The sequence below is a fragment of the Cetorhinus maximus genome, chromosome 4 (genome assembly GCF_964194155.1).
Source record: "Cetorhinus maximus chromosome 4, sCetMax3.hap1.1, whole genome shotgun sequence".
Taxonomy (NCBI): domain Eukaryota; kingdom Metazoa; phylum Chordata; class Chondrichthyes; order Lamniformes; family Cetorhinidae; genus Cetorhinus; species Cetorhinus maximus.
Window position 1 is genome coordinate 2,323,803 of NC_135882.1, and position 25,351 is coordinate 2,349,153.

The 25,351-nt window shown below is 43.0% G+C and overlaps 1 protein-coding gene across 3 annotated transcripts in view; it reads left to right on the forward strand.

Annotated features, from left to right (window-relative positions):
- Window positions 1-5,569: 5,569 nt before the first annotated feature.
- LOC144679440 (septin-7) overlaps window positions 5,570-25,351 on the forward strand; it is a 154,219-nt gene continuing 134,437 nt past the window's right edge. The window contains exon 1 of one of the 3 annotated variants that reach the window (XM_078539820.1): window positions 5,570-5,701. The gene's annotated coding sequence lies outside the window, so the exon portion shown is untranslated. The remainder of the gene's footprint in view (window positions 5,702-25,351) is intronic. The other 2 variants (XM_078539819.1, XM_078539822.1) reach the window with 2 other exon arrangements.

Below are 25,351 nucleotides of genomic sequence, written 5' to 3' on the forward strand. Positions count from 1 at the left end.
GTAGATGGTACACACTGCTGTTACTGTGCGTCAGTGGTGGAGGGAGTGAATGTTTTTGGATGGGATGCCAATCAAGCAGCTGCTTTGTCCTGGATGGTGTCAAGCTTCTTGAGTGTTGTGAGAGCTGCACTCATCCAGGCAAGTGGGGAGTATTCCATCACACTCCTGACTTGTGCCTTGTAGATGGTGCACAGGCTTTGGGGAGTCAGGAGGTGAGTTACTCATTGCAGGATTCTGAGCCTCTGACCTGCCCTTGTAGTCACAGTATTTCTATGGCTGATGCTGGGGACCTCTGGAAAAGGCCAGCAATTAGTGTCTGAGTCTTCTTGTAAAAAAAGGGTCGAAAGTGAAAATAGCTTTTGTCAAAACAAGAGTAAGGAATTTTCGGTAAAATCTAATATATAGAAGAATTTTGATGCATTTTTAGGTAAAATATATTCTGCTCACCTCATTTCATCGTTGAGATGACTCTCCTACCCAACTGCAACATTCTAGATTTAGAGAAGAATAAATTTAAATACTTAAATAAGGTTCCTCAGGACAGTGTGCAAAAGGATGCAACTTTTTATCTTACCAGCTTTTAGCTCAATTAACAATAAAGTCCCACTTAATATCTAATAGTTTTTTTTTGGTATGGCCTAAAGCCATAAAAGGTGTTAAATACTAAAGTATCTATACAGACTAAACAAAGCGAACAGAAAAGTACAATAGAGACTAATAGCGCAGCGTTTTGTTTGGCACTACAGGTGGTCTTGTGGGAGAAAATCAAGTACTGTCATGGACTAAGCAAGGAGAAAGTCCGATCCCAGTCCCTGGCCCACCATTAAGTGTTGGCTGGCCTATCAAAAGTAGCCCCATTTTGGTCATATGGGCATGCAGCTGGACGTTTGGGTGACTGTCAAGAACCAAGCAGCACACAAAGACTCAGCAGAGACTGACAGGATGGGTGTATGCATAAGACAACATAGGAGCAGAAGTAGGCCATTCGGCCCATCAAGTCACTCCACCATTCAATGAGATCATGGCTGATCTGATAATCCTCAATTCTACTTTCTTGCCTTTTCCCCACAACCCTTGACTCCCTCACTGATTAAAAATCTGTCTATCTCAGCCTTGAATTAATGGAATTAACCTGCAGGACCATCCAAAACTCTAACCACTCAATGAGACTCAACCATTAAATATCAGCCATGGCTCAGTGGGTAGCATTTTTGCCTCTGAATCTGAAGGTTGTAAGTTTGAGTCCCATTCCAGGGCCACTGTCAAGCTAACTCACCCTGGACAACACTGAGAAGGAACTGAGCTGTTGGAGAGTCCGTACTGAGGGAGTGTCACACTGTTGGACGGTCAGTACTAAGGGAGTGTTGCAATATCGGAGGTGCTGTCTTTCAGATGAAATATTAACTAGGGCCTTCTCAGGTGGATGTAAAAGATTTCATAGCACTACTTTGAAGAGCAGGGGAGTTCTCCCTGGTGTCCTGGCCAATATTGATCCCTCAACCAAAATCAATAGAACAGATTATCTGCGTGATACAAGGACACAAGAAATAGGAGCAGGAGTAGACCATCTGGCCCATCACGCCTGCTCCATCATTCAATGCAATCATGGCTGATCTTGGGCTCCAACTCCATTTTCCCACTCGCTCCCCATATCCCTTAATTCCCTGAGAGATCATAAATCTGTCTATCCCAGCCTTAAATGCATTCTACAATGGAACATCCACAACCTTCTGGGGTAGAGAATTCCAAAGTTTCACAACCCTTTGAGTGAAGTAATTTCTCCTCATCTCAGACAGTTTTTTTTAACTCATTCATAGGATGTGGGCTTCGCTGGCTAGGCCAGCATTTATTGCCCATCCCTTAATTGCCCTTGAGAAGGTGGTGGTAAGCTACCTTCTTGAACCGCTGCAGTCCATGTGGTGTAGGTACACCCACAGTGCTGTTAGGGAGTTCAGGACTTTGACCCAGTGACAGTGAAGGAACGGCGATATATTTCCAAGTAGGGTGGTGAGTGAGTTGGAGGGGAATGTCCAGCTGGTGGTGTTCCCATCGACCTGCTGCTCTTGTCCTACTAGATATTTGTGTTCATGAGTTTGAAAGGTGCTTTCTAAGGAGCCTTGGTGAACTCCTGCAAGTGCATCTTGTACACACTGCTGCTACTTACGTCGGTGATGGAGGGAATAAATGTTTGTGGATGTGGTGCCAATCACGCGGGCTGCTTTGTCCTGGACGGTGTCAAGCTTCTTGAGTGTTGTTGGAGCTGCACTCATCCAGGCAAGTGGAAAGTATTCCATCACACTCCTGACTTGTGCCTTGCAGATGGTGAACAGGCTTTGGGGAGTCAGGAGGTGAGTTACTTATCACAGGATTTCCAGCCTCTGACCTGCTCTTGTAGCCACAGTATTTATAAGGATAGTATGGTCCAGTTTCTGGTCAATGATAACCCCCAGGATATTGATAGTGGAGGATGCAGTGATGGTAATGCCACTGAACATCAAGGGTGATGGTTAGATTCTCTGTTGTTGGAGGTGGTCATTGCCTGGCACTTATGTGACATGGATGTTACTTGCCACTTGTCAGCCCAAGCCTGGATATTGTCCAGGTCTTGCTGCATATGGACATGGACTGCTTCAAGATCTGAGGAGTCGCGAATGGTGCTGAACATTGTGCAATCATCAGCAAACATCCCCATTTCTGACCTTATGATGGAGGGAAGGTCATTGATGAAGCAGCTGAAGATGGTTGGGCCTAGGACACTACCCTGAGGAACTCCTGCAGTGATGTCCTGGAGCTGAGATGACTGACCCCCAACGACCACAACCATCTTCCTTTGTGCTAGGTATGACTCCAACCATGTTTTAGATTCCCTGACCAGCAGAAACAATCTCAGCATCTACCCTATCAAATCCTTTCAGAATTTTGTAGGGTTCAATGAGATCGCCTCTCATTCTCCTGAATTTCAGAGGATATAAGCCCAATTTACTCAGCCTTTCATCATAGGACAACCCCCTCATCCCAGGGACCAATTTAGTGTACCTTCACTGTACCGCCTCCAAAGCAAGTATATCCTTTCTTAAATGACAAGACTAAAACTGCACACAGTATTCCAGATATGGTCTTCTCTTCTTTATTCTTGCATTCCAATCCCCTTGCAATAAAGGCCAACATGCCTTCCTAACTGCTTGCTGCACCTGCATGCTAACTTTCTGTGTTCTTTGTATAAGCACACCTAAGTCTTCTTGAACAGCAACACACCTTTCACACCATTAAAAAAATATTCTGCTTCTCTATTATGACCAAACGAATAACTTCACACTTCTCTACATTGTACTCCATCTGCCATCTTCTTGGTCGCTCACGTTACCTGTCAAAATCTCTTTGCATCCTCTCCACAGCTTACCTTTCCATTTAGCTTGGTACCATCAGCAAACTTTAATTCATTACTCTGTCTCTACATCCAAGTCATTAATATAGATTGTAAATAGCTGAGGACCCAGCACTGATCCTTGTGGTACTCCACTATTCACTGCCTGCTAACTTGAAAAATCCTCATTTATGCCCATTCTGTGTTAGAATCATATCCCTCAAGACTGAATTCTTTTTTTACAAAATGGATGTGGCATTATCTGTACATTTGGATGCTAACCTGGGATTTTTTTTAAGGAGGTCATAAGTTCACCCTGGAATTATCAACAAACAGGCCTCTTTCAAGAAATCACCTGGCCTTGATGGTACTTGAGGAAGATCTGGTTGTTTGTTTTGAACAGCAATCATTTTAATTGATGGGGGAAAAAACTGAAAAGGCAAAGGTTGGTAACTTGCTGGAAATCACATGGGTGAGAGAAAAAACTTGAGGTGTGAAACCTGCTGGTTTTGAGGGCAGTCTTGTTGGGGAGCAAGCTGAGGAAAGAAGGCTATCCTAACTGGCTCTCTACCTACCTTGCCTGCAATTATGTGTAGCTATCAACCTGTAGCCAGAGAACCCTTATCTTATTGTAACCAGTTTGTATTTGGACCTGCAAAGTTGAGACCAGTGGTGAGAACTTACAGACATCTGCAGGGACCAGCAGCCTGTCTTTACACGAGAGAATTCCAGGTCGACAGCGTCGAGACCCTGCAGACTTTATCCTTTATTATATAATGCCAATCCCTCAAAGCCCATCTCTGAAGAGAGACTCTGCCTGTTTGTCCTTTGTTGGTCTGTGTGTGTGCTGGGGGAATTCTTTAGCAAGAGATAGGTAGGTAAAATTCTCAATTACAACTATGTGTTAACCAGTACTGGCAACTTGTTAAAAAGAGGTTTTGTTTTATCTTTTATTCTTGGCAGCAATAGGGAAAATAGACGATTGACTATTTTGGTGAGAAAATTAAACTTTTAAATTAATGGTACAGCCTGCAGAGTAGTGGGGCTGGATCATATGTGCACTTCTACCATCCCAGTTGTAACACTGTGCTTTCTATCCATTTAACCAATCCTGACCCATGCTAATATTACCCCCAACTTCATGAGCCCTTATCTTCCTTGGCACCTTATCAAACGTCTTTTGGAAATTCAGGTATACATCATTTACTGGTTCCCTTTTATCTACTATAAGAGATACATCCTCAAAAAGCTCTCACAAATTTGTAAAACAGTATTTCCTCTTAGTAAAACCATGTTGACTTGTTTTAATCATACTATGCTTTTTTAAGTGCATTGCCAAGACTCCCTTAATAATAGATTCCAGCATTTAGGTCCTAACAACTGACGTTTGGCTAATTGGCCTGCAGTTCACTGTTTTCTCGCTCCCTTCTTTCTTGAAAAGTGGTGTAACGTTCCGACTTGCAATCTAATAGGGCAGTTTCCGAATCGAAGGAATTTTGAAAAATCATAGCCAACACGTCCATTTTTTTGCAGCTTTTCTGTAGCTAGCTCCTTTAGAATCCCTGGGGGCAGGCCTTCAAGGCCCAGGGATGTCAGGTTTTAGTCCCTCAAGTTTTGTCAATACTTTTTCTATTATTATGACATGGCTGCCTGTAGGAGCTTACTGTGCGTAGATTGGCTGTCAAGTTTCCCTGACTATATTTCAAACAGTCCTCCCTTGTCTGTAAAGGGCTTTGGGACGTCTTGAGGTGGTGAAAGGCGCTACAGAAATGCAAGTTATTCGCTCAATACCACAATGTACCAATTGAATCGTGTCGAGTAAATATTACATGTGATTTCTTGTAAAACTCCGGGATGATGAGGGTGGGGGTAAATGGAAGAGCAGCCACGCACATTGATTCCTTCTCCTTTCATCACCGTCCACCGTGAAGAGGAGACCAAAGCAGTTGTTCGATCCGCCATTAATCATGAAGGTGGCGCGCAGGCGCGTCCCAGCCCACCACCACCACCACCACCACCACCCCCCCCCCCGGCCCGCCAACCAATCTGCGCAGGCGCACGTCCGCCGAATTTGGCGGGGTGCGGACGGCGGGCGCGCGGGACGCCGGGAGTTGTAGTCCCTTGGCTCCGGAGTCACGTGGCCCCGGCAGCGGCCGACCCGCCAGCGGCAACTACAATGCCCAGGCTGCTTTGCGGGCCGCGGGTAGGGGCTGGGGCTGAGATATCGCGCCAGGTCCCGCCTCGGTCTGGGGAGTTGTCGCGAGGTTTGGCGGGCCGGCCGGGCGGGGATGTAGAGCACAATGTCGGGCTGTGACAGGGCTTCAGCCGGCGGCATGGGTGAGTGAGCCAGCGGGCGGCCGGGCCGCGGGACCCCGGGCACAGGCAGCTTCCCCCCGGGGAACGGGGCGGCGCGGATGTCGCCGACAGGGAGGCGGCCCGGTCAGCTTCTGGGCCGCGATTTCCGACCAGCCCCGGGAGGAGCGGAGCCCGGCCCGGCCGAGCCTCGGGCCTGGGTGTTCTCCCCCTTCCCCCACCCCCACCCCCACCCCCTCTGCTGCTGTCTCCGATTGCCTTTGAATGGCTGGAGCTCCGGGGATGGGTCGGGCCCATTGATCAATGGATAGACCCTGTGTGGGGGCGGGGAGGGAGCGACAAGGCGGCAGCGGGGATGGCGAGCCGGGGTGGGGTGTGCGGGGGAGGGGGTCGGGGTGGGGGCTGTGTGTGTGTGGGGGTGCGGGGGAGGGGGTGGGGTCTGGGCAGAGGGTGGGGGTACGGGGGTGGGGGAGGGGGTCGGGGTGGGGGCTGTGTGGTGGGGGGTGCGGGGGAGGGGGTGGGGTCTGGGCAGAGGGTGGGGGTCTGGGGTGTGCGGGGGAATGGGGTCGGGGTGGGGGCTGTGTGGGTGGGTGGGGGTCTGGGGGGTACGGGGGTGGGGGAGGGGGTCGGGGTGGGGGCTGTGTGTGTGGGGGTCTGGGCAGAGGGTGGGGGTCTGGGGTGTGCGGGGGATGGGGTCGGGGTGGGGGCTGTGTGGGTGGGTGGGGCGGTGGTCTGGGCAGAGTCTGGGGGTGCGGGGCCGGGCCGCCTATTGAATACATGTGTTTGTGGCCGAGTCGCTTCGCCTCTCGCAGGTTCTGGGCTCTGGGATCCGGGACCCACCCTAATCTCCAGCCAAGGGCTGAGTTTAACAGCTCGCCCTCTCCCTCACTCCCAGTTCAATGTTATATATAGCTCTCTATCTGAACACTGCAATCCAACAGCCACTGTGCAAATTGTTCAGGAGGATATTGAGTGTGGAAGGGGGGGCCATTTGACCCATCGTGTCTGTGCTGGCTTTTTGACAGACTAACTCCCCACCCACCCACATTTTCTCCCCTCCTGTATTTACCCAGTTTCTTGAAAATAATATGGTAGCGTTTTACAAAACAAAAAAAAGCCTGAACCAGCTTCGGAATTTTTTATGGATGTTTGTAAAGTATTACAAAGGATTTGTTATCAATAGACTTATTTTTTTCACATGCAATAACTAACCCATGGAAAATTTGTGACTGAATTAGTCACTTAACAGTATGTCTAAAGTCTTAATGGTTGGGAGGAGATATGTTATTTATCCATGACCAAGTAGGCATATTCAGTCTTTGTTAATTTTTGTGCTGGCGGGACTGAATAGTATTTGGTATTCTCATTGCTTGTGATTTTATCAAGGGGCAGAAATTTGGATGGATTACTATTGAATCTTTTTGTCCATTGAATCTGGAAGCACAGAAGGGAGGTCATTTGGCTCATCATGTCTCTCTCTTAGATCTTTGAAAGAGCTATGAAATTAATCTCTCTCCCCGTGCACTTTTTCCATAGCTTTACAAATGCTTTTTCAAGTGTTTATCAGATTCAGAACTTGTGGCATAAATAAGAGTTCCCACCTCTCCTCTAGTTCTTGTGCTAATTTCTTAAATCGGTGTCCTCTGGTTACAGACCCTCCTGCTAGTAGAAATGGTTTTTCCTTATTTAATCTATCAAAACCCCTCATAATTTTGAGCTTTTCTATTACATTTTCCCTTAATCTTTTCTAAGGAGAGCAATGTCTGCTTCTCCAATCTCTCCATCTGACTAAAGCCCTTCGTTCCTGGTACCAAGTAAATCTCTTCATCCTTTCTGGCCTTGCTGTCCTTTCTGGCCTTGCTGTCCTTTCTAAAGTGTGATAACCTCAAATTGGTCCCTCGACTCCAGCTCAGGCCTAACTAGTAATTTATAAAGGTTTAGCGTAACTTCCTTGCCTCTATTTGTAAAACCAAGGATTCTGTATGCTTATTTAACTCTACCAGCATTTTCTATCACCTTGAAAGATGCCATATATTGGGGAAAGTTAGATTTATTGCATTGATGATCCATATAATTGAATTCACAAAATATATTTCTAAACTCTTCCATATCCTCCCCCTCAAGTAATGTAAATGCAGGTTTCCGTGGAGATGGAGAGCTACAGAGCTGTGAAACCTCAGCTAAACGACCCAGACGAGGCAAGCTACATGACTTCCTCCTGTTCACCTATCTCTCAAAGCAATCTCTTACCATACTAATGTAGCTACTTGTTTTTTTCCTGGCCTCTGAGTGGAACTTTATGAATTTTTTTCATACATCAGCCTCTGCTTGAAGGAGATGCAGGTCACTTGTTTAATAATTCATTTTTTGGCCAACTTTATTTTGCAATGCCATTCTATTCTCAGCATAGGTACTTACTGATAATCGATTTCTTAAAATGCCAGAACCTTTGGCTTTAATTCAACCACATGTTGATTTAATTAGGCCTTTTTTGTATCTGGTACGAACATTCAAATATTCAAAATGATAGCCTTGAAAAAGGAAAGTTTTAAAATTGACTAATTATGAATTAGTCATTGTATTTGGAATGAGGGAAAACTCTTGTTTGTCGGCAGTGCTGTTTTGTATGACATGCAATTCAATCTATGACAATTATTGAATTGATTTCAATTATTGCATTTATTTTTTTCATGGTAACTTGTACTTTACACCCAAAAACATCAAAAAATCTGGTAATTTAATAAGTACAGACTGTAGAATGCAGGCATTAAGGTTGGGCAGTTGACTACAGTTTACAGAAGAGTATAGTGAGTGTTTTAGTGTTCAGTGTGGAGCTAGCCAGTATATCACTTCCATTCAGGTGGTCGTGGTTTTTTATTTTAGTTGAATTGAACAGGAAGTGATACCAGTTCACGTAGTTTACAGACATTGACAGAACACTTGTGTAGGTTTGCAAGATCATCAGATTTCTGACCCTCACCAAATGCCGATATGTTTTGATAAAAGCAAAAAACTGAGGATGCTGGAAATCTGAAACAAAAACAAAAATAGCTGGAAAAACTCAGCAGGCCTGACAGCATCTGCGGAGAGGAATACAGTTAACGTTTCAAGTCCATATGTCTCTTCATCAGAACTAAGGAAATATAGAAATGAGGTGAAATATGGATTGCCAAAGTCGTCTTGGACGAAAGGACAAAGGGGTGTTGACAGTGGTGATATTAACTAAGGGTAGAAAGCAGGACGAGCAAGTGACAGATAACCCTAGTGGGGGTGGGGTGGGAGGACAGGATCGAAATAGGCTTAAAAGGTGGAGGTAAAACAATGGATGGAAATACATTTAAAAATAATGGAAATAGGTGGGAAAAGAAAAATATATTTTAAAAATTATAAATTATTGGAAAAAGGGGGATCGGAATGGGGGTGGAGATGGAGGAGAGAGTTCATGATCTGAAGTTGTTGAACTCAATGTTAAGTCCGGAAGGCTGTAAAGTGCCTAATCGGAAGATGAGGTGCTGTTCCTCCAGTTTGCATTGAGCTTCACTGGAACATTGCAGCAGGCCAAGGACGGCCATGTGGGCATGAGAGCAGGGTGGAGTGTTGAAATGGCAAGCGACAGGGAGGTCTGGTTCATGCTAGCGGACAGACCGAAGGTGTTCTGCAAAGCGGTCACCCAGCCTGCGTTTGGTCTCTCCAATGTAGAGGAAACCGCATTGGGAGCAGCGAATGCAGTAGACTAAATTGAGGGAAGTGCAAGTGAAATGTTGCTTCACTTGAAAGGAGTGTTTGGGCCCTTGGACGGTGAGGAGGGGGGAAGTAAAGGGGCAGGTGTTGCACCTTCTGCGGTTGCATGGTTAGGTGCCGTGGGAGGGGGTTGAGGTGTAGGGGGTGTTGGAGGAGTGGACCAGGGTGTCCTGGAGGGAACGATCTCTGCGGAATGCCGCCGGGGGTAGGGGGGTGGTGGTGGTGAAGTGAAGGGTGAAGAGAAGATGTGTTTGGTGGTGGCGGAGGATGATCCTTTGAATGCGGAGGCTGGTGGGGTCATAAGTGAGGAGAAGGGGACCATATGTTTTGGTTGGCTTAGCATTTCTCTGTGGCTATATGTATGTGAGGTATGTCAGAATGTGACAAAATGCTTCCTGCAGTTATAACACTCATAATTTAGGTTTTTTTGAGTTTGGAGGTTTCTTAGAAAAACCATGTAGGCCAGGATGAAGTACAGGAAGTAGGTGCGCGAGTGATGTCTTGTGGACCAGCAGTTCAGTTGCTGCATTGTCTTTGCGAAGTATTTTATTTTTCTGCTCGTCTGTTGCATCTTGTACAATCAATTGTTGTGAGATTTAAAAGTCTCAACACTTGAATTGGCTTAAATAAGCTCTCCAAAGCTGGTTTCTCTCTACTTTGAGTAGCATCTAGCCTGCTGAGGTTCCTTCTCATTAACATGATTCAGTTTGGAATTCATTTCTTGCTGCAGGTTCCACTATCTGAAATGCTTGTTAAAACAAAAACTGGGGCAAACAGAGCGAATAATATCTCTGTTGGGGAATGCAGCATTTGCATTTTGGGCATCTTGTTTGTTAGAGCAAGGACTACCCTGGTAAGCTGATGTTAATCCAGATTCCTCGCTTCTGACTGTCAGTGATTATTGAAGTTAAAAGAAGAGCGTATTTTACTGCACTTCAAGATGCAGCAGATAACAGCAAGGTGAATGACCAGGTCATCTGCCTTTGGTGATGGAGAGAAATATGTTGGCCAGGGCACTAGGTGAGTTACTTCCCTACTCTTGAATAATGTCTACATGTGAACAGTGGGGAGGTACCCGAGTCTAATGTTGTGTAAAGGCAGCACGCTCTTGGTATCGGGGTGTATTATGGCTCATGTCCAAGAGTGGGCCTTGAGCTCGCGACCTCGTGAATTGGAAATGTTGACTGCAGTATTTGTACTGAAAGCCAAAACAAAAATATCTGGAAAAACTCAGCAGGCCTGACAGCATCTGCGGAGAGGAACACAGTTAACGTTTCGAGTCCGTATGACTCTTCAACAGAACTAAGGAAAAATAGAAAAGAGGTGAAATATAAGCTGGTTTAACGGTGGGGGTGAGTGGCGGGGGGGGACAGGTAGAGCTGGATAGAGGGCCAGTGATAGGTGGAGATTGCCAAAAGATGTCATAGACAAAAGGACAAAGAGGTGTTGACGGTGGTGATATTATCTAAGATATGTGCTGAAAGTCTTTATCCATATATGTAAACTTGGTATATAACTGACACTAGATGGGAAGTAACACATACATTGACTTGTTACTTTAGTTAAGCTAATGAGGCATTGTGTAACAGAACTGGGCAAAGTTGAATTTAACAATAAAGGCACTATATAAATGCAAATTGTGTGTTTTTGATGGGCTAGCAGGCCACACATGAAACCAAAGTGTGACTTCGGTTTGTAGTAGTTTTCATCATGAGCCACATGGGAGCCTCTTCTGTGGCAAAAAACTGGAATAAATGGATCTAGTACAGTAAAATATGATCAATAGCCTCTCTGAATTGCTGCAATTAGGATTGATTATCTGGGGAAATAGTGAAAATTTCCCATTGATTGTTAGGAATTTTTTAAAAATTGCAGTCACCTTGAATTATAAAAGCTAACGGGTTTTGGTTTATATTTTGCAATCTGGCAGAATAACCAGCATGGCAGGTGAAATGTTTTCTTTCTGTTGCTCAGTGCCAGTCTGACATACTTCCAGTTTGGTTAAAGCAGGGGTTTGCATCGGCATCGTTTGGCCATGATAAAGTTCGAAGTCTGCCTAAATCAAGCACATCTTGATTCTATTTTCCATACTGCTCCATTTTGCATGAGTTGCCACAATTGTGTTGATTCTCTTATCAGCTCTAAAGCATATGACCACAAACTAGTTTGAGGCTCATTGCTGAGACCAGATTGAAATGAAAATCGACTGTGATGTGCCATTTAGTCTGGTTAAAAATCTCTTGTATATCACAAAGCGATTGGAGGGTGAGCGTTTGTTTCTCCTTTGTGCATCATATTGAATATTTGTTGAACTGGGCATTGATACAAGGGAAGGCAAATGGTGTACGAGCCTTTAAGATGAGAGTGACAAGTTAAGGAACAGATTTGTCTCTTGGGTGACTCGGAGCAATTTGAATTCACTTTGAAATTCTGAAAGCTTTTGGATTTCATTCCACAATGAGGAGGGGGAGGGGTAGTAAGGAGGGAATGGTTGATAAGCAGATGTTTTGTATGCTACAGTAAGTTACATTTTTGAATTTGATTTAATTTGTGTTTATTCTGATATGTGAAAGTTCCTGCTGAAATGAAGTTTGAGTGGCCCCTACAGAGCCTTGAGTCACAGAGATGGAGGTGGAAGGGAATTATTAAAAATGTAGCACTATGTAGACGGCCACTCTCCATAAGGATGGCTGCTGTAGAGAATAATAGATTGGCACCATACAGGACAATTGTCTGACAGATGTCAGTCATTTACGGTGCAGAAAGAAGCCATTTGGCCCACCAAGCCTATGTTGGTTCTTTACAAAGCATACTAGTCAGTCCCTTTACCCTGCTCTACCCCATAGCCCTGCGAGTTAACTTCCTTCAAGTGCCTATCCAATTTCCTTTCAAAATCACGTGTTTATGATTTTTTGTGAAGTCTTGTAGTCACGTGAAGATGTTGCTGAGCAATTGAATTTCTGCAGGAAGCAGCCAGTGACAATATAGGGTGTTTCCTGTTGACGTAGAATGAATGAGCATTGTGCAGAATAATACTCAATCCTCATCTTCCAAGACCCAACATTGGAGTGTGGCATCAGTGTGACAGTTGCTTCCATTCTAGCTAAGCTTATGACTGCCGAATGCAGCTCCAGTCTGCCGAACTGTGGACATTGTGTTCTGGGTTCATGTGTACTAGAACCTGAGTTGGGAAACGCATTTCACTCAGTCCTTGAGCCTAATCTTGTCAATTGTGCACGTTATCATCAAGGACAGCAGTGGCCATTGAATAGCAATCAGAAGTGAGAGCCCTCATTCTCCAATCCCCACAAGGTCATTTTAAGCTGATTATTGTACCCATGACTTAACCCCAGCCGATTCAGTGCAGACAGGTTATCAAACATGGGGTATGTGATGTTGAATCTTGTTTTAAGACAGACCTGCTGATGGGAAATTTCTGACCTTAGAAGTTTCAATATTTTGATCCGTTTTAAAATTGACAAACTAGTTTCCACTGTGTACCAAGTTCTGAGATATACAGAATGTTAATCTACTCAAGCTCCCACGAAAGCTCTTAAATAGATATAGATTTTGAATTGCATATCACGTTTTGAAAGGGCATTTTTTATTGAGCCAATGAATATTGTTCAAGCCACCATGTCTGTGCAGCCGGTACATACCTCCTTCACCAATGTTTGCTTATCTGTGACTTATCTTTGGACATAGATATGATGGAAAATGTTTTTATGAGCTATTTCAGTTATCCGCCTTCGCAGAGATGAGCAAGTGTTGAGATATCTTTGGCCTTAAACGTTGGTTGGTCTGTAGAATAGGTGTTAAAGCCTTGTGAACCAGTTAATCTTAATTATTAATAAGTGGGGTCTCCATATAAAAGATAGCATCCCTGCTTACTGCCTCCCTCCATGATATATTCCTGCTCACTAATTTGCACCTCAACCAATTTTACATTACTTAAAAAAAAATTAATGTATTATTTAGCATATCTGTTATCTAACAATTGCACAGGAAAAGGCCATTTAGCCCAACAGATCAATCCCAGTATTTATGGTGCAAATGAGCCTCCTCCCACCCCCTCTTCATCTCACCCTATCAGTATATCCTTCTATTCCTTTTTCCCTCATGTTTATCCAGCTTCCCCATAAATACATCTATACTATTCATCTCAACCACTTCCTGTGGGAGCAAGTTCCACATTCTCACCACCCTCTGGGTAAAGAGGTTTTTCCTGAATTCCTTATTGGATTTATTAATGACTATCTTATTTATAATCTCTTGTTCTGGTCTCTGCACAAGTGGAAACATTTTCACAGTCAAACTGTTTCATAATTTTAAAAACCTCTACCCAGTCACTCTTTGAAAAGGCTGAAGCACTCCTCTCCAGCAGACACCAAAGGCTGATCATTATGAGGAAGGACTGCAGACTTATGGCTTTTTAGCTTTGAAAAATGATCTCGGAGATGTACAGATTATGGAAGTGGAAAAATATCAGAAGACTAGTTTAATTTCTGAGAGTCGGTAAGGAACTGCAGGTTGAAGTTGGTAAACGGTACATTGAGCACTGATGTCCTAGGATTCTTTGCATACAGTGGTCAAAAGAAATTGCTCTTCAGGCAAAGCTATGGAAACTAAAACTCCTGGAATCCTATAAGAAACAGCTGGATACTAAAATGGGAGGACTTCAGGATCTCTAGGTAGATGAATTGCAATGAGCCAAATGACCTTAATGATTATCTTCTGATCTTTTAAATTTACTACTTTTGGATAATGCATATGGTATCTGGAGCATGTTTTCAGCTTTAAACCTTGTTTCTCTTGCTTGCAAAAGTTTTGATCTCTGGTAATAGCTTCTTCAGTTTTCTTTTAATAAGGTTAGAAAGATGATTAACTGAAGCTGAGACATCCAGTGGTTAGTTCGTGTCATGGATTGTTTTGGGTCTTTCACTTTTGTTTGCATTGATGCCAAAGTCTAGACAGAGCTAAGAACCTCCTCTTGCTGGAGAGGTCCAACAGGGACATTTCAAACATATATATAGAAATAACAGCTGAACAAGAAAGTTGTGCAATTTAACTTCTACTGTCTTCAAGCAGCTGAGTGCCAGCAGGCTCTTTAATCTTGAAGGTGGTCATTGCCATGTAAACCTGAACTTGGTCATGCTGGTATACTTTGGAGGATTGGTTGGACTTTGATGTGATGGGAAAGGTGATTAGCAATTTTTGGAAAAGATAAGCAATTATTATGGTAATATTTTTGGCCTCAAGTATTTGTCTGCAGAATAAGGAGCAGAAGCAGTGGCTGAGTTACTTCCTCTGCCAGCCCTGACCCCCATTCCCCTTTCTATCCCAGAGGCTGTGGTCAGTTGAAGCCTCATCATAACCACAGCTGACTGGTCAACCCTAGATGTTTGCATGTTTCAATGCCTGAGTATCACATTCCCCCAGGAATCCATTGAGGAAGTTGAAAGCTGATCTTAACTGGCTGTTGTGTACTTTGAATTCTTGCATTGACTAGCTATTTAGAGCCAGGAAAATCCCAAGGAGTCTAAATGTCATCCTAAAATACATTAAAATTTTCCAACTGAAAACAGAAATGTAGTTTGTTGAGTTGGACAGAATCCTAATGCTATGAAATTGATGAGTGGTGCATTTATCACTGATGTCTCACTCAGTTATAGACATGTACCGTTTATGTAGAGTTCACAATGTCCATGTCATTTTGTTCAGTGATGGGAGTAGCAGTATGACCCACAGCTCGCTGTTCCCACTCATGATGTCCTGTTTGAGGAGCTTTGAAACAAAAACACTGATGATGTGTGTAAAAAGCTTATAAGAGGCAGCCTCACTTGGAATTGTGAAAGCATCCTGCAGAAAAGGCTTCCTTTTAAGATAACTATACAGGCAACTACTTTGTAAACTAAATGTAATAGTTATTTAAAAACAATCTTCCTTCCTCCCTTGTGAGAAATGAGCATTTAGAGTTTTATATAGAGCCTGTATCAAACTTTGTATCTGCTTGGTGTTGGAGGGCATCTGTCTGACTTCAGTGGATGTTGGAGTTTTGAGGTCTTTTTCTATAAATAACTTGATTTCTGTTAAGAGGGATGTGGGCATTATTCAAATTATTTATCATTTTTTCATGAAATATGTACTTTTTATTAGATAACAACATTGCACTGCATGGGATTTTCATCACTCCTGCAAATTGCTTTTCAACAAAGCTTGCAACGTTTACACTAGAATTATGTTGTGACCCTGGTGCTCTGCTAGGATTCTGAATCTCTCCCAAATTGGTTAACTTCACATTTAACATGGTGCTGTGTTTACATGTTACGTTACACCTGGCAACGAACTGTGGAGTAATCTGAATCCTGTTGGAAGTATCTTCTCGTGAAACAAACCTCTGATTACATAGTGTAGATTCTTTATCAAAATACCTCTGAATTTAATAGTCACGTGGCATTTGAATCAAAAGGCCTTTGCATTATCATTCCAGTCAAGTGATATAATTACACCACAAAGGCAATTGAAGTTGAATCGAAAAACTGCAAATCTAACAAGTGGCATATTATAAAAACAAAAAATGCCAGAGACCCCTAAAGCAGCTCCTTCAGTGTCTGAGGAAATGAATTTCAGTCAAAGCAGTCTGCCTGGTCTCTCTTCAAACACCAATGGACAGATTGTGTCTCTCCAGCAATTTGTCAATTTGATTTCCAGCGTTCGCAATTTGTCTTCACAGTATTGGAGCTGATAGTTTGAACTGTAGTCTTCCGTTTCATAATCGTCTCTATGTGCCTAGTTCTTGGGATTAAGAAAAGCTTTAGAAGCTATCCTAGAGTAAAGTTGGTGTTCTAGCCTATTTAATCTATGTAATTTCTATAACCTGGAGCACTACTTTGTCATAATTTGGAGCAAATAACTAGATGCTTATGCTAAATCTTTATAAATCAATGTTTAGATCTTTGCTGGAGTATTTGGTATTATGAACATACACATTAGGAGGAGTCAGCCATTCAACTCCTTGAGCCTGCTCTACCTTTCAATAAGATCATGGCTGATATGATTGCGGTCTCAACACCACTTTCCTTCTTACCCACTGTCCTTCCTTGTCAAGAATCCATCTAACTCTCCCTTAAAAATATTCAACAACTCTGCCTCCACCACTTTCTGGGAAGAGAGTTTTGTGTCCTGTTCTTAAAGAAGGAGGCCAAGATCATGAAGAGGGTGCAGAGGAGACTTATTAGAATGGTACCATGGTTAAGCGACTTCAGTTAAGTAGAGACGAGAGAAGCTTTGGTTGTTCACCTTGAAGCAGTAGTTAAGAAACGATTTCATGGAGGTGTGTAAAATTTTATATAGTAATAGTGAAAAGCAGTTTCTGCTGACATGAATGTTAGCAATCAGAGGACACACATGTATGGTAATTGACAAAAAAAATCAGGGGGAAGATTAGTGTTTTTTTAACTTGACAAGTGAACCAAGAGGATGGAAAATGGATGCAGGGCATTAATAGCGTAGCCACCGATGCACAGTAGCAGCGGTATATACCATCTACAAGGTGCACTGCAGGAATACACCAAGGCTCCTTCAACAGCACCTTCTAAGGGCAAGACATCTACCATCTAGAAGGACAAGGGTAGCAGATAGGAACCTAAGAATTGGAGCAGGAGTAGGCCTCAAGCCTGCCCTGCCATTCATAAGATCTGCCCCAGGCCTCAACTCTTCTTTCATGCTAGTTCCTCATAGCCCTCAACCTCCCCAATATTTCAAAAATCTATCTATCTCCTCTTTAAATACTTTCAATGATCTAACCGTCACAACTCTGGAAACACCACCACCTGGAAGTTCCTCTCCCAAGCCGCACACCATCCTGACTTGGAAATATATCACCGTTCCTTCACTGTCACTGGGTCAAAATCCTGGAACTCCCTTCCTAACAGCACTGTGGGTGTACCTACACCACATGGACTGCAGTGATTCAAGAAAGCAGCTCACCACCACCACCTCAGGGGTAACCAGGGATGGGCAATAAATGCTGGCCCAGCCAGCGAAGCCCACTTCCCATGAATGAATAAAAAAAAAACAGAAACTTGTTTGAGATGTTTTTAAGCTTTTGACCATGAGGTCAGTGGCAGTAAAATCAGGAAATCTGGGCATAGAAAATGGCCAATACACACATATACATCAACATGACTGAAAGCCTTTACTGATAAGGGAAGACATCAGAGGGAATGATTAGGAGATTAGGATAAGATGAACAAAGGGCAGAGGCTGTGATGTGAGCATGGAGGAGAATGAATTGGGTTGGCCCTCCAGAGACCAGGTTAGGAAATTTGAGCCAGCAGAGGATGTCAGATTTGCAGCAGGGGTAAGCAAAGTGACTTTGTCCAGAAAGGATTCTAGATGGGACAGTGACAGGGCACAGTTTCAGCTCGGAATAGAGGTGATTGCGGCTTTAAAAGGAACATGCTGCAGGACAAGGGAGCATTAAGGCCTAAGTGCTAGTTGTGGCTTGTTGGCCACATTGTCAGGTTGTGGGTTTAAGTTCACTCCAGTGGCTTGATCGTTTTATCTAAGCTGCCAGTTCATTAGAGTAATGAGGGAGTGCTGCACTGTCGGAGAAACCATCTTTCAGAAAAGACATTAAAATGAGGTTTGTGTTAAAGCTACAATGATACTATTGGAAGAGAAGGAGGGGAAGTTCTCCCAGTGTTCTCTCCCACATTCCTTAATGAAGGCTGGCCTGCTGAGTCGTGATCCAGGGCTTCTGTTCTGTTTAGGGCCAGTGTGACTTGACTTCTCTGGCTGGTTTGCTTTCTACCCCTATCTTTTTTTCTTGCTTCTCTTTCTTGCCTCCCTCCACCCTCAGCCCCAAGTCCTTCACCCCTCCCTACTTCTCCTGTTTCCCCTCCACCTAATAGTTAAACATGGAGCTAGTGCTGTCTAACTGTTAGAACCATGACTACAACATTTCTCCAGAGACTGATTGTGTACTGTTGGAAAATGACCAGCTAGAAGTGTAATGAGAACAGAGCTGGGTTAATTCTGGGATTGGAGCCCAATTTGTAGCAAGCAGATATTGGAAACAGCAAAGCATTCTGACATTTGGCAAAGATTTGCAAGTCCTTCAATCCATTGGGTGGGAGTGCTTCAGACACTTTCCATAGACTGATGCATGTTCTACACGCCTTGGAGTTCAGTGCTTGTATATTTGAGTCCCTGTTTATGAGGAGCACTTTCCAGGCAACAACTTGCAGAATATTAACATGTAAAATGCAGCTGGACCAAATCTTAGTCAAATTTTGGTGTAAGTATGGAGGCCTGTCTTGTGTAAATAGTTCTTGTACTGCTTCAGTCGTGATCTGTGAAGGTATCATAGGTCATGTCTGTCAGCCCAGCTTAATGATGTTTTGAGTTTTCCCATGCCCTCAAAATGCTGATACTTGGCAGATTCACTTCCTGTATCTTTATTCTAGAAATTAGGCCATGTTCTGTTAGTGATGGGAAATGTCAGTTTTGGTTTTAAGACACATTATAAATGTTTTGGAGTTGGCATGTATGTAGAGCATGTAATAAATGAGTTAAAGAAGTGTGTTCAGGCAGTTAGGATTTCAGCTAGTTCTTTTTGTCACATTAACTGTGAATTTACAGAGAATCTTTTGATGCTGTCCATTTCTTGGGCATGGATATGTGGATCGCAGTTGGATATTGAAGTATCCTGGCACAGTTGCTGTGATAGTTTGCAGCAAATCAGTCAACTTTTTAAATGCAGGCTTTATTTTAAAAAATACCTACATGGCATCCCAGTTTGCAAATCGCTTAAAGTCGCAAGAACGAAGATTACACCAGACCAAAGCTGCTACTATAATCGTTACCTAAATGAATGTTGGGTTTTATTTTCAGCAAAAATTTCTGGGTTGGATTCAAATTGTGCGAGGTGAGCTCCAATGCCATAAGGTTTAGTTCAGCACTAGTAAATTATTTGACATTATCTATGGCTGATAAACATTTTATATACAAGATGGGCAAAGAGTTGGGAGAGAGACTTTATTGAGCCACCTAGTGGCAGTAGCAAGAAATTGTGGCAGGTGGCATAGCAAAACTGGGAAATGTTGACTGCAAAGTGTGATTAAAAATCACGACAGCAGAAAGGAACGTTTGAGGATAGGAAGATCATCTGCAAGGTTTCTAATATAGATAACGTGTGAAGTTTTGCAGTAAATCCTGTGGCATGGTAAACTTTAAAACAAAGTAAGTGCATCAATCCTAAAATTTTATAATTTTACCTGAAAAATACTTTGTTCAATCAATCTTCATCCGTTTCGAGCATAGTGTTGGCACTGATTGTTGCCAGCATATAGCTTGAAGTATTTTTAATCTAGTGTCACTGAAAAAGACATGTTGAAGCTTTGTGTCTTCCACTCATCGGGACAATTCGTAAGAACACCACAGTTTATACTTCATGAGAAGAGAGTGCTGATTGATTGGCAAGTGGACTCTGGTAGAGGTATTGCCATGGAGAATACACCAGTTAACTGTTAACTGACAGTTAACTGCCAAGCTTTGTTTAAATTGAAACCAGACAGGTTGACTCTAGTCGAGGCATTGCCTTGGGAATGAACCAGGGAATGGCTGCCGCCTATTTTGTTGAGTTGAAAAAGGTACAATGTGTTCTTTCTGTCTGGTTCATTCCCGAGGGTTCATGTATGTTGAGATGTGCAGGATATTTAGAGGGAGTCAGCCATGCTAAAGCCATTTGATGACAAGGGTTAAGCAGCTGGTGACAAATGAGCCTAGTAATAACTTTGGATTTGGATGCCTAGAAAATCAAGATGGCGGGCACAGCACGATGTGCTTTGTGCAGGTCCTTCCACCATGCTGAATATGGATCTACATTATATACTGATGATGACAGCTGATTACGGCATTACCTGGAGACCATTATTGGAGCTCATGAATGTCCGGAACTTGCTGTCTATCTTGCTTTCATCATTCCTATTATCAGATAGACAAATACGGAGCTGCTGCTGAAGCTGCACTCCTGCAACTAGCAGAACATTGTTTTCTTTGTCAATCGTGGCTTAGTTGATCCCGCGCTCACTTCCTGAGTCAGAAGGCTGTGGATTCCGGAACATGGCATTTATATTCCATTTCCAAAAATCCATGCTGACATTCCAGTGCTGAGTTGAGGGAGTGCTGTACTATTGGAGGTGCTTTTTTTTGGATGGGATGTTAAATTGAGGCAGCGTTTGCCCTTTCTTGGGGGAGATCCCATAGCACTATTCTGAAAAAGAGCAGAAAAGTTCTCCCTTGTGTCCTGGCCAATATTTATCCCTCAAACATAACCAGATCATCTGTTTTTGTGGTGATCATCACATTACTGTTGGTGGGAGCTTGCTGTGTGCCCATTGGCAGCCGCAGCTCCTACATTACAACAGTGACTACACTTCAGAAGTACTTAACAGGCTGTGAAGTGTTTTGGGGCATCCTGTTGTCATGAAGGGTGCTATAGAAATGCAAGTCCTTCCTTCCTTGGATATGGCGTGCATCCATGCCCCACTCATGAGAATGATGGCATTATACTGTTGGCTAGATGTGCTTCTTGTATGGAGCTCCTGATTCATAGGAGCAGGAGTAGGCCATTTGGCCCTTTGAGCCTGCACTACCATTCAGTAAGATCATGGTTGATCTGGTCTCAACTCCACTTTCCTCTCTGCCCCCATAACCCTTGACTCCCTCGTCCATCAAGAATCTGTCTATCTCTGCCTTGAATAACTTCAATAACCCAGCCTCCACTGCCCCCGGAGAGAGAATTCCACATACAAATGCCCCATAGAAATAAATTCTCTTCATCTCCATTTTAAAAGGGGGACATCTTAAACTGTTTCCCCTAGTTCTAGTCTCCCCACAAGAGGAAATACCCTCCCGGTATCCACCCTCTCCAGTCTCCTCAGGATCTTATTTTTCATTAAGATGACCTCTTATTCTTCTAAACTCAAATGGATATAGGTCCAACTTGCTCAATCTTTCTTCATAAGATAAGACCTGCATCCTAGGAATGAGTCAAGTGAACCTTCTCTGAACTGTTAATGCAATTATATCCTCTCTCAAGTAAGATCACCAAAATTATACACTGTTGTACAATTGTACCAACACTTGCCTGCTTTTATTGTAAGGGAAATGGAATATAAATGCCAGCATTCTATTTGCCTTCCTAATCACTATCTGTATAGTGAGGCCTCACATCTGTGCTCATGAGTTTAACCAATAGTTCTTGATTCTGTCCTTGGAGATGGAGGAGAAGGTTACAGTCTTTGTTGAGTTCGCTGTAAAGTGGCAGACTAGTGATGGAATTTGGGAAGAAAATGAACATACTGAAGTCATCTGAACCCTGAATTAACAAGATCTGCAGTGCACGAGGGCACTGTCAGCCAGGATTCAATCCTCCTCACTGGACTCCAGGTAATGCTGAAAGTCAGTAGCCTAGTTGTTAGGGTAGTCCAAAGTGAACAGGGCCCAAGAATTTTGGTATTGCTTAGTATTGTTGCTGTTGGACACTGCAGTATTTTTCCAGTTTGTCTCTATACTGTAATCTGCATGGTTTTATGTAGATAAACTCTCAGTACTATCCCTAATCCTTGGCTTTGCAAAATACATCTAAGATTGTTGTATTTGGATCAGTGGGGTGTTTTCCTAATAAGATGGACTGAGCATTTTGTCTTGTCCATTATTGAAAACACTGGAAGTTGCTGGGAGGCTCAATTTGGAGTCTGAAACATGGTGGTAATCTCTGAATAGGTCAGGCTTATTTTAAAAAAAACTTCTATTAGAACTTCTATTATCAGTGTAATGTTTTTCCTATCAGGCATCCATCTGGTCTCTCTCTAAAGTTGCCAATTTATTGCCCATAATTGTGAAGTTTAAGAATATTCTTGTGTTGAGCTTATGACTACTGGAAGCGAAGTTCAGTCTGTGATGGATTCAAACCAGGTCCCAGAAGTAAAGCGATAGTATGCTTAATTCAATATCCCTCCTCTGCATAACTTCACATGAAACTGTTTTGGTTCTCGAACTCCAATTAATGCTGTAAGTTTAAATATTTTGAAATCTTTATAGGTTTTAGATGAGGGAGATAATTTAACTCCACTCTAAGGATTGAAAAAACTTAATTTAAAGCAAGCAATACTTTTAAAGCAATCTGGAAATCTCAGTCTTTTAAGTAAATGGAATATGAAAAACTTACTGAAATGATGTACTATTTAATTCCACAGTTTCCAGTTTCCAATAACTTCTGACTATGGTCTAAATTTACAACATTGTGTATTGCAGGTTAATTACTCAAGTTTTTAAAGTTATGGATTTAAAAGTTTGGCACAACAGAAGTTGTTAAATGATCCAGCCTTGCCACAGGGAGAAGCTCAGACATCCACTCAGCTAGGGGCAATCTGAATCAACATGAGAAGTAGTGGAAGATGGGGAGAGAGCAGCAGGATTAGTTTTGGGTCAGTCTAAAGCCGTGAAGATGCTGGGCTGATTGACCTGCCCTTTGGTTCGTTCAATCGAAATGCAGAACTAACATAGTGAGCCAAGCTCAGCAGTATACTATCGTTATTGGTGCAGTATCCAAATCCTAAGTGGGAGGAACTTGCATCTCGAAATGTACATTTGATTTGTAAATGCGAGTCTGGCTAATTAATGTCCAACATCCAAGAATGCAACAACTTCTATTTTCTCCTCTCAAACACTATTCAAGTATTTAAGTTTTCCTCACCGCTGCAGTAACCTGGCCATGCGGCGTCACGGTTTAAACCCGTGTCCCAAAACTGGCGCACACTGCTGGAAAATTAAATGGAATGGCAATTGATTTTGAATGTGTCATGTGGGTCTGTTTTAATTGGATTAAAGCCAGCTAGTCTGGGTGCTTTGGGTACTAGCCTTGATATATAAGAGATAGCGTGCATTCGCATTTTTTGAATAGAGCATTCAAGAAATGGGGTGAAAACTGACACCTTTCTAGCAGCTGCCAAGCAATATGTTTATATCACTAATAAAATTGGTGCTATGAAAGGGGTTTTATTGTTAGAGAGGTTTAGTTCAGAGGTTGTTGATACAATGAGAATTAACATTCAATGGGGGCTGGTAGGTATAACTTCAGTAGTTTTGGGGTGTGCAGAGCAGAGGCAAAGTAAGATCAAAAAGCAGCTGCAAACCTCCAACTGGCTCCACAGGAACCAAGTGAAGGAACCTCATTTTGAATTCATAAGGTGAATTCGCTAGGCTTTGCCTAGTGTTTGGTTAAGTCTATGGGTTGCTGTTGCCTTAATGGAGATTCGTTTGAGAATTTGTTAAAAGTTATGATTGTAATTTGTAGCCATGTATTTTAACCTGTGTAAATTAATAAAGCGTTTCATTTAGTTTAATGTAAAGCCTCAAACTGGTGGTCTGATTCCTGAGCTTAGAGTCGCATCTCAAACATAACATTTAAAATAGGTTCTGACAGTTGTTTAAAGTTTCCCTCTTTTTTTTTAAATAACTCCGCTTTACCAACTGCATCGGTCATAACAGATGGTGGATTTGATAATGGGCTTCTCCTATCCTGCATTATTTTTGAAGAGTAACAGAAGTTTTCCTACTGCCCCAACTAAAATTCATTTTTCAACCATCACCAAAAAAAGAGATAAAAACAAAAAACTACTGCAGATGCTGGAAATCGAAAACAAAAACAGAATTACCTGGAAAAACTCAGCAGGTCTGGCAGCATCGGCGGAGAAGAAAACAGTTGACGTTTCAAGTCCTCATGACCCTTCAGCAGAACTGAGTGAAGTTAGGAGAGGGGTGAAATATAATCTGGTCTAAGGTGGGGGGTGGGGTGGGGTGAGGGGAGAGAAGTTGAGGGGGGGGCGGTGGTAGTAGGGACAAGCAAGCAGTGATAGGAGCAGATAACCAAAAGGTGTCACAGACAAAGGAACAAAGACGTGTTAAAGGTGGTGATATTATCTAAGAGAATGTGCTAATTAAGAATGGATGGCAGGACACTCAAGGTACAGCTCTAGTGGGGATGGGGTGGAAAGACTGACAGGGCATTACAAGTTTAGATTTAAAAATAATGGAAATAGGTGGGAAAAGAAAAATATATAAATTATTGGAAAAAACAAAAGGGAGGGGGAAGAAACGGAAAGGGGGTGGGGATGGGGGAGGGATTTCAAGATCTAAAGTTGTTGAATTCAATATTCAGTCCGGAAGGCTGTAAAGTGCCTAGTCGGAAGATGAGGTGCTGTTCCTCCAGTTTGCGTTGGGCTTCACTGGAACAATGCAGCAAGCCAAGGACAGACATGTGGGCAAGAGAGCAGGGTGGAATGTTGAAATGGCAAGCGACAGGGAGGTTTGGGTCTTTCTTGCGGACAGACCACAGGTGTTCTGCAAAGCGGTCGCCCAGTTTACGTTTGGTCTCTCCAATGTAGAGGAGACTGCATTGGGAGCAACGAATGCAGTAGACTAAGTTAGGGGAAATGCAAGTGAAATGCTGCTTCACTTGAAAGGATTGTTTGGGCCCTTGGACGGTGAGGAGAGAGGAAGTGAAGGGGCAGGTGTTGCACCTTCTGCGTGGGCATGGGGAGGTGTCATAGGTGGGGGTTGAGGAGTAGGGGGTGTTGGAGGAGTGGACCAGGGTGTCCCGGAGGGAACGATCCCTACGGAATGCTGCCGGTGGGAGTGAAGGGAAGATGTGTTTGGTGGTGGCATCATGCTGGAGTAGGCGAAAAGAGCTTGTCTGGTCATTTCTTCCTTCATTGTTGTGCAAATTCATGTTTGTCTCCATAGCAACAGTATTGCATTTTAACACTAATTCATTGGTTTATGTATTGAAGCATTGGAGTTGTAGTAAAACATTATATAAGTGGAATTTTTTTTCTAAATTCATGGATGTTCTGGAGGCTTCCT